This window comes from Trichechus manatus, unplaced genomic scaffold (genome assembly GCF_000243295.1).
Source record: "Trichechus manatus latirostris isolate Lorelei unplaced genomic scaffold, TriManLat1.0 scaffold00054, whole genome shotgun sequence".
NCBI lineage: Eukaryota > Metazoa > Chordata > Mammalia > Sirenia > Trichechidae > Trichechus > Trichechus manatus.
This window is the reverse complement of record NW_004443990.1, coordinates 13,074,712-13,083,605: the sequence shown is the minus strand read 5'-3', so window position 1 is coordinate 13,083,605 and position 8,894 is coordinate 13,074,712. Positions and strand designations below refer to the sequence as shown.

At 45.0% G+C, this 8,894-nt stretch overlaps 1 non-coding gene across 1 annotated transcript; it reads left to right on the top strand.

Annotated features, from left to right (window-relative positions):
* Positions 1-647: 647 nt before the first annotated feature.
* Positions 648-718, top strand: TRNAA-UGC (transfer RNA alanine (anticodon UGC)). The gene has a single exon. It is a non-coding gene; the product is annotated as a tRNA-Ala (tRNA).
* Positions 719-8,894: the final 8,176 nt, after the last annotated feature.

The following is an 8,894-nucleotide window of genomic DNA, read 5'->3' as shown; positions in this document are numbered from 1 at the left end:
TCCTGCATCTGGTCCAGTGTTGCCTCAAAACATAAATAGTTTCTAAGAGAATTTAGATGGAATACTATTCAGCAATAAAACTATTGACACATGCTACAACATGGATGAACCTTAGAAACATTATGCTAAGTGAAAAAAGCCAGACGCAAAGGACCACATATTATATGATTCCATTTACATGAAATGTCCTGAAAAGGCAAATTTATAGAGACAGAAAGTAGATTAGTGGTTGCCTAGGGCTGGGAATAGGACTGAGGATAACCTGAAAACAGGCATAAGGGAACTTCTTGGAGTGATGGATTGTGGTGATGGTTGCACAATTCTATAAATTTACTAATAAATCATAGAATTATATATTTATAATGGGTGGATTTTTGTGGTATATAAATTATAACTTAATCAAGCTATTAAAAAAAAGATTTAGATAAATTTATGGATGAGAGATCCATGATGTGTAGGAGACTGTGCTAATCTTTTAAGGGAATATTCCAGGAAGCAAATATACCTATGCCCATGATATCCTTAAAAGATCACTGTGAGAGAAACAAGATTTGGTGGTTTTGACTATGGAATACCCAAGACGGCATTTCTCATTTTTAAAAATGTCCTATCACATGAAAATATAAGCTTTTTAAGGTTGGGGGGGGGCAGTGGTGGTTCAGTGGTAGATTTCTTGCCTTGCATGCAGGAGACCTGGGTTTGATTCCCGGCCAATGCACCTCAAGTGCAGCCACTACCCATCTGTCAGTGGAGGCTTGTGTGTTCCTATGATGCTGAACAGGTTTCAGCAGACCTCCTAGACTAAGACAGTCTAGGAAGAAATGCCTGATGATCTACTTCTGCAAAATCAGCCAATGAAAACCCTGTGGATCACCGAGGTTTCGCCATGAGTCAGAGGCAGACTTGATGGCAGCTAACAGCAACAAGGGGAACAGGTGTGTATTGGTCATCTTTCTACTTTCTGTAACACCTAGCACTGTGACTGGTATGCAGATGGTGCTTTTACAGACAATGAATTCAATTGCACTCTATCTCTACTGCCTATATCCCTCATCATACATTATGTGATTGTGGGTACCTTGGGGAACCAGCTTGTTTCCAGAGCAATGCCTTGGTGGGAACAGTTTGTATCCCCCTCACCCGACTTTCCCAGGCCTGCCAGAGATGAAAGTCCCTGAAGAGAAGACATTGGTTAAGTGCATTCCCAGTAGACTGTGTGTAAACCACAGGCCTCTTTGTTTTATCCCCACTATCTTAGTCATCTAGTGCTGCTATAACACAAATACCATAAGTGGATGGTTTTAACAAAGAGAAGTTTATTTCCTTACAGTAAAGTAGGCTAAAAGTCCAAATTCAGGGTGTCAGCTCCAGGGGAAGGCTTTCTCTCTCTGTCAGCCTTCTCATCAGTGTTCCCCCGGACTAGGAGCTTCTCGGCGCAGGGACCCCTGTCCAAAGGATGCGCTCTGCTCCTGGCACTGCTTTCTTGATGATATGAGGTCCCCCTGTCTCACTTCTGTCTTTTATATCTCAAGAGATTGCCTCAGAACACAATCCAGTCTTGTAGATCAGGTCCAGCCTTACTAACACAACTGCCACCCATCCTCCCTCATTAACATCATAGAGGCAGGTTTACAACATACAGGAGAATCACACAGTACCAGGAATCATGGCCTAGCCAAATTGATACACACATTTTTGGGGGGACATAGTTCAAACCATGACACCCACTTTAGACTTCTCTCTTCTGCACTGTTGTTCCCACCTTCCTTTTTCAAGTCTGCCTCAAAAATACTGTTGCCCCTGGGACAAATCAGCTATAATACCCTTAACATTCTTCGTCTGGTTCCACACCCAATGTACTCTCCCTTTCCCTCACACCAGGCACCAAATCAAGCATCAAGTATCATGAAAATCCAATTCAAAGGTATTAAAAATATGCGAGATGGGACAAGTGATTTGAAAGCTGGCGTGTAGTCTGATGTCCCTTAGACTCTGGGCATATGGCCCGGAGCTTATTTTCAGAGCCAAAATATTGTCAATAATAAAAATAATGATATAAGAGAGAACTATAAAATAGTACCACAGATTCTTATTCAATTTTATTACTTGTGTCTTGGTTATGAACTTCTTCCCCTCCCTGCAACTCTGTCTTCTTCTCCATCATCTCCTCCAACTTCCTATTAGATCTCATTTCCTCCAAACATTCCTCAGCTGACCTTGTCGGACACTAACGATTCTGTCAGGACACAGGTGTTCCATTTATAGCCCATTATTTTGTAGTAGCTTATCGGTAGCTTCATAATTTCTCCTCCATCATATATTTGTCCTTTCTTCCCAGCTTTATAAGCAAAGTGAGCCATTTACTCTAGTATTTCTTGTCAGCATTTATGCTGTTCAAGCCACCGCATTCCGCAATGTTGAGTCGATGTTAATTATTTCAGTATTTGACTGTTTCTCCACCTAATATTTCTGACCACTCCTGAGAGTAGAGGCTAAAAGCCCAGCAGACTGAAAGTAGGGAAGGTTCGAGGTTTTGTGAGACCTGATGCTTACATCATTTGGGGGTTAAAAATTATAAACACAGGAGGTAGAGCAGTATGGCATAGTGAGGGGCTGCTCCCATTTGTCCCCCAGCAACTAACCCACTGAACAACGGATAAAAACAAACACAGACTGAGATCTCAGAACTCCAAACGGCAGCTGAGGTGTTGGAGAGTCGAGGAGGGCTCTTCTTACACCAGAAATGCTGGTTGGTTAACTGTAACTCTGCAGAGGGTGCAGACCTGAGCTGCCTTCCCGGAGGCTGCCGTGCTCCTCTTCCCTTTCTGCCAATGGGAAGAGACCAGACAAGAAGCTCTGTGCAGTCAAACGCTAGAGAAGAGCTGTTGTTAGCCAACTACCAGCATGGTACTTAAGGGTGAAAACAAGGGGATTCACAGTGTCCACCTGAGCCATAGTGAAACCCTGTTGTTGTTAGGTGGCATCAAGTTGGTTCTGACTCATAGGGTTTCCAACAAGTGGCTGGTGGATTTGAACAGCCGACCTTTTGGTTAGCAGCTGAGCTCTTAATCACTATACCACCAGAGCACCTGTGAAACCCTAGGCAAAAAGAAAAATCAAAAACACCAATTATTTTTTAAAAATGTTGATGTTTTATTCATCATGGATTTTTGCATTGATTTTTTTTTTTTTAAATATTGCATTAAAATATCATCTATCTTGAAAAAAACTATAAACACAGAATTAGGCACAGGGCCTTAGAAGGGGCCTGTTCAAGTGAGGGGATCTGGCTGTCAAGTTTCATTAGTTTCATTGTAAGTCTGCTTGTGACTGAAAGAATGAAGCCTGGTTACGTCCTACCCATCTCTTTAGCCCTGACTGAGTTGGGTGTCTATTCCTGTTTTTTCCTGTGGATTTCCTGTATCCAGCACATCTATTTCACAAGATGGCTCCAGCTCAACAAAATGGCCTTGGCAGCCAAGTCTCTCTAATGAAAAAGTCCCTGAGGGCTGGATTGACACTACTTTCACTTAGTAACTTGGTGGCACTTAGAATAGTACTCCTTTCAGAGCAGGTGGTTTCTCCAACCGTGTGTGGTGGAGGGTAAGGACCTTGTACCCACTTCTGCAAACCCTATGGCTCAGTGCCTAAAGGATTTGTGTTGAAGAGCGGAAGGGCCTGGAATGTTCCAGCACATTCCACTAATGACCTTTATGACCCCTGCTTCCATACAACTTGGGCAAAAGCCTGGTAGTCTACAAAATAGCTTGTATTCTACTGGGGTAGGAAGCAGCTTGACCTTGCTTCTTCCATGCCACTCTGATAATATCACACAAGTTGGCACCTTCCCTGGAAGTCCCACCCAGAAGCTCCATCCAACTCTCTGGCCTACTGGGTGTTTGCCCAGAAGTTCGAGTCAGGGTTTAGATACTAACCTTGTTAATTTCTTGGCTCTATACACCCAATTCTGAATTCTTCTCCAAACAGAGCCCTGGGATCCCTGAACCAGTGGTGGGTCTGCATTCCTCAGAATGCCCAAGAAGCTCTACTACCTGTGGAGACAGTGACATTAACATCCCAAGGAAGGAAATAATATGACCAAGATGGTACAGACCATGTGCCTCTGTTACACAGCATTAAAGAATGCTTCCACTTATTGGGTGCTGACTACAGGCTAAGCAATTTGCACACACATCTCATTTAACCCTCACGTCTACCTTATACACTAGCTATAATTATCTCCATTTCACAGGTGAGGAAACTGAGGCTCAGAGAGGTTAGGAAACATGTTGAAGATTATATAGCCAGAAGTGACAGGTCTACCTGCTTCCAAAGCCTGTGTTCATAACCACTACTAGGGGTTCGGTGGACTAGGTCAGAGGGACCCAGATTTAGTGGCCCACTCCTGACCTAGAGGTTGAAGGCTAGAGTTAGAAACACAGGCCAGGGCAGCCATATACCATGCCCTGCCTCCCTGTCAGTTCCCCCAACCCTAAGCTCTCTAGAACTCGGGTTGTGTTTACAGTCCATGGAAGCAGTGCTCAGAAATTATGGAGATGAGTCTGGCGGGTTCTAGCTGCTCCTCGTGTGGGAGTTAAACATTTATTGGAACTTCTCCTTAGCGAAAGCATTACTATTATGTCTCTGTCTCCACTGGAGTAGCCTAGGCCCAAATCCACACCCTTTCTCTAAGCTTCCTACCTTGGGGGGAGGAGGGAGAGAGAGGGGGAAGCTAGGGGATTTCCATGAAAGAGAAAAATTAAAGGAGGTAGAAGGGTGGTGCTGCCCTTTAAGAAAGCCTGCCAGAGCTCAGGAGCCAGGACTCTTAAGAAACTTCTGTAGTGTGCCAGGTAAAGTAGAAAGCTCGTTGCAGGGTCAACAGGGAAGCTACAAGAGGAGGCCCTAGGAGAGAGTAGGCAGAAGAGAGTGGGAGAGGAGGTAAGAATCCACCCAGGACAAAAAGTGTGGTTTCATTCTGAAACCACCAAAATCAAAAGAGAAAGGGACTTATCCTTTGTCTCTTCACCTCTGGGGGTAGGGCAGTCAAACCAGGGGAACTCTTGCTGGACTGCCCTTGCCATTGCCAGAAAACCCTGGCAGCCTTGCCTGCCCAGCCTGCCAGAGACCTGCTGGAAAGAGTGACTGACCACTGTGTTGGGCTGATAAATGATGGGCACCCCTGCCTGCTGCCCATTCTCTCTTTTCTCCCTGCTTAGTTTGCAGCCTTCTGCCTGGCAGGGAGGCCCAGAGTAGAGGCGGGGGAGCAGGGTCTTCCAGACAGTACTTAATACTCAGTGATTTATAGGTTGCTGGAAGGGAAGGGGTGGGACGCCAACTAGGGAAAGCTCCTGGGGCTAGTTTCCATGAAGTATCACATCAGTCGACAAGAGTCAGGCATCTATTTTCTTGATGTCTTGTGCCTTCAGGCCCAGATCTGGGACAAGATGCAGCCCTTACACACACACACCCCTGCCCACCCCCCCACCTCCACCCCCGCTCACTGGGGTTGGAGACTCAGGTACCATCTACTGTGAGACCAGTGGAGCTGGCTAAGGTAAGGCTAATGGACATATGTCCAAATCCTCAACCTTTTCTTTAAGCTCCACTCTGCTAGGAGAGGGAATAAGTGAGGTTGAACTACTCAATAGCTGTTTTGAGACGATTTATTTTTTTTTAATGTGCAAGAATTCTTTTGAACCCTCCATGGCTCCAAGAAAAACTATTTGAAATGTCCCTGCTTATGGGGCCAGGGGGTTAAGTGCCAGGGATGGAAGGCTAAATGCCAGGGATGCTGGTTGTAGGGATTCTTGGAACCTGGGCAATGGCCTCCCTGCTGTGGGCTCCAGAATACCAAGCCCAGGCACTGGTTGCCCTTAGAGATGCAGCCATTTTTACTTCTGATTGAAGGGCACCATCTTCTGGGATTTTCCCTTTTCTGGTGGGAAAAAGAGTGCAATATGCCCAGGGGACCAACAGGGCCTGTGCCCAAGAGTCTAAAGGGTACTGAAAGAGATAACAATGTGAGGTAGGGTGAGATCAATGCTTTATACAGTTGGGAATTTGATCCCTACTGGTGGAAAGAAGATTCACTTTGTGAGAGTTGCATGGTAATTGCCCTTCATAAGGATGATCTCAAAAGGTCAAGGAATGGGCTCTGAATAGCCCTAATGTCCCTGAAACAGCTCATTGTGTAGCTATTGTCCGTACATGTAAAGGAACCCTTCTTGACCCTATTCATACTCTTCTTCTTCCTTTTTTTTTTTTTTTTTTTGGCCTCTGGGGTTTACCAAGTGAATAATTGCATACCACCTACCCCAGACCCAAGTCTAACTCCTTTAAGCTTCAACAACAAAATAGTTTAACACACATTTCTTGAGCCCCATTGTGTATTTGGCAACATGCTAGATGCTGGGAATATAGAAATAAATAACACATGATTTCTTCTCTACAGTGTCCAGTCTAGTTTTGAAAAATTTTCCTCAGAGCTAACATTTTGGATTTGTTAAAACTTAACTGCATCTATCTCCACCCCCTTTATAACTCGTATGCATGGGTCATATCCTCAGCCTCCATCTTTCCATAATTTTTTTAATCTTGTCTTGTGGTAAACTTCTCCCTTGACCAATTTAGATAATGTTCTCTGGACACTGACATGTCTTCCTTGGGAGTAGAGTGACCAGAGTTAGGCACTGTATTTCATATGTGAATGCTCTATGAATGTGTACAAGAGTACACTATGTTTTCTAACTTCCTTCATTTATCTACACACCATTCATTCATACAACCAATAGTTATTGAGTGCCAACATGTACTCTGCTAGGTGCTGAGGATACAATGACAAAAAGGACATTGCCCTCATGGAACCTATAGTCTGGGGTATGTGTTTGGGAGATATAAGGTAAAGAACCCAAATAGTCACACAAATAAGCATATAATTACAAACTGATACAAGCACTCTGAAGTATAGGGTGCTCTAATAGGGTAGAAGTGGGGGCTCTGATCTAATCTAGGAGGCTCAGTGAAGGCATCCCTGAAGAAATGACATCTGAGCTGAGATCTGAAGCATCACTGGAAGGTAAAGGAGAGTAGGAGGAAAGAACATCCCAGGTAAACAGCATGTGCAAAGGTTCTGAGGTGGACAGAACCAGTGCACTTCTGAGGAATTACAGGAAGGCCAACGAGGCAGCAGCCCAGAAACTGTGGCAGAGGATTGTGTGGGATGTGGTTGGTAAGTTAGACAGAGGAAAGACCATGCAGGACACTGTGGGCCAGGTAAGGATTTCAGTCTTTATCCCATAGCAGTACATGGAATGAAATGTCTTCACAGAAGAGCTGACAATGGCTCTCCTTCGTAGTTCACTAATGCTGCTTATATCTGTCTTGAAGGAGAACAGCAAAAATGGTCTGAACTGCTAGCAACTTTCCCAGTGACCTGGCATGGTGTGGCTATGTCTAGCTGGCACTGGGGGTGCCTAAAATTGATGGACCAGTCCCAGCCTCCTGACAGTCCTGAGGGATGGCCCCTACCAGTATGGACAGCGGGGCAGGGGTGAGGGTGGGCGGAGTACTTTGCCTGAGGTATCAGCTCCACAGTGACATTTGGCATGGCCCCAAGACTGGGGCTCTTGTTCCTAGATAACTCTATCATGTATACTCCCCATTTAAATGGTCTACTCACCCTGCTGCCCTTCCCACAGCAGCTGTGCTCCCCACCCAATCTGAAGGTCCCATGGATAAGAACTTTGACTCTGTCCACAACCTTGGGTCTTGACCTCTGAGTCCAGGCCTCTGTACTATCTGGAACCATATATATACACACCTTTGATTGTTTTCCAGAGGTCTTATGGAAGCCATGGGAGAAGAGTGTCAGACTCGGCCTTTCTGAGGCCCTCTCTTTCCTTCCAGTTATATCTTTGGAGAATGTGGTTTGGTGTAGTGACATCTGCTGGCAAGGCTAGGCAGGTAAGTGACCAGATGCCAGCTCATCCTCATGTAATTTCCAGTCTAGCAGGAAAATCATCCTTAACCCCTGTGATTCGGTTGGGGTAACTGCAGTTGTTTAGAGCATAGTGCAAAGAAGTCCAAGGTTGTGAGTATGGACCATGTATGTGCTTTGTTGTTGTTAGGTGCCCGTCGAGTCGGTTCCGACTCATAGTGACTCTATGTACAACAGAATGAAACATTGCCCAGTCCTGTACCATCCTCACAATCATTGCTATGCTTGAACCCATCATTGGAGCCATTGTGTCAGTCCGTTTCGTTGAGGGTCTTCCTCTTTTTCGCTGATGCTCTACTTTACCAAGGGTGATGTCTTTCTCCAGGGACTGATCCCTCCTGATAACATGTCCAAAGTGTGTGAGATGTACTAGCTCGCTTTAAACGGAGAAAATTTTTTCCTGGTTGTAGTGTGCATCTGTTACCTTGGCTGGGTGATTAACATTGGGTACAGTTAGTCACAAGAAAGATTGGGTAAGTATGTGCAAATGACTCAGAGGCACCCATTCCTAGCCCCTGTTCCTGGGGAACCATCTCACAGCAAAGAAAAACCAAAAAAAGAAAAAAAAAAAACCAAACCCGCTGCCATTTTGTTGATTCCAACTCATAGCAACCCTACAGGACAGAGAAGAACTGCCACGTAGTTTCCAAGGAGCAGCTGCTGGATTCAAACTGCTGACCTTTTGGTTAGCAGCCTGAGCTCTTACCGACTGCACTGCCAGGGCTCCACACACACACACAAAAAATGACCCACACTTCAGATGGCAGTATGCAGGGTCATTTTTCGTCAAAAACGTTGGTTTGTTTGGGAAACTTTTTTTCTGGGACTCAGTTTCTCCCAGGTCACCAGGACTATAGTGTCTACATAATCATCTTCTTGGTTCCTAAAGTAGGCCCGA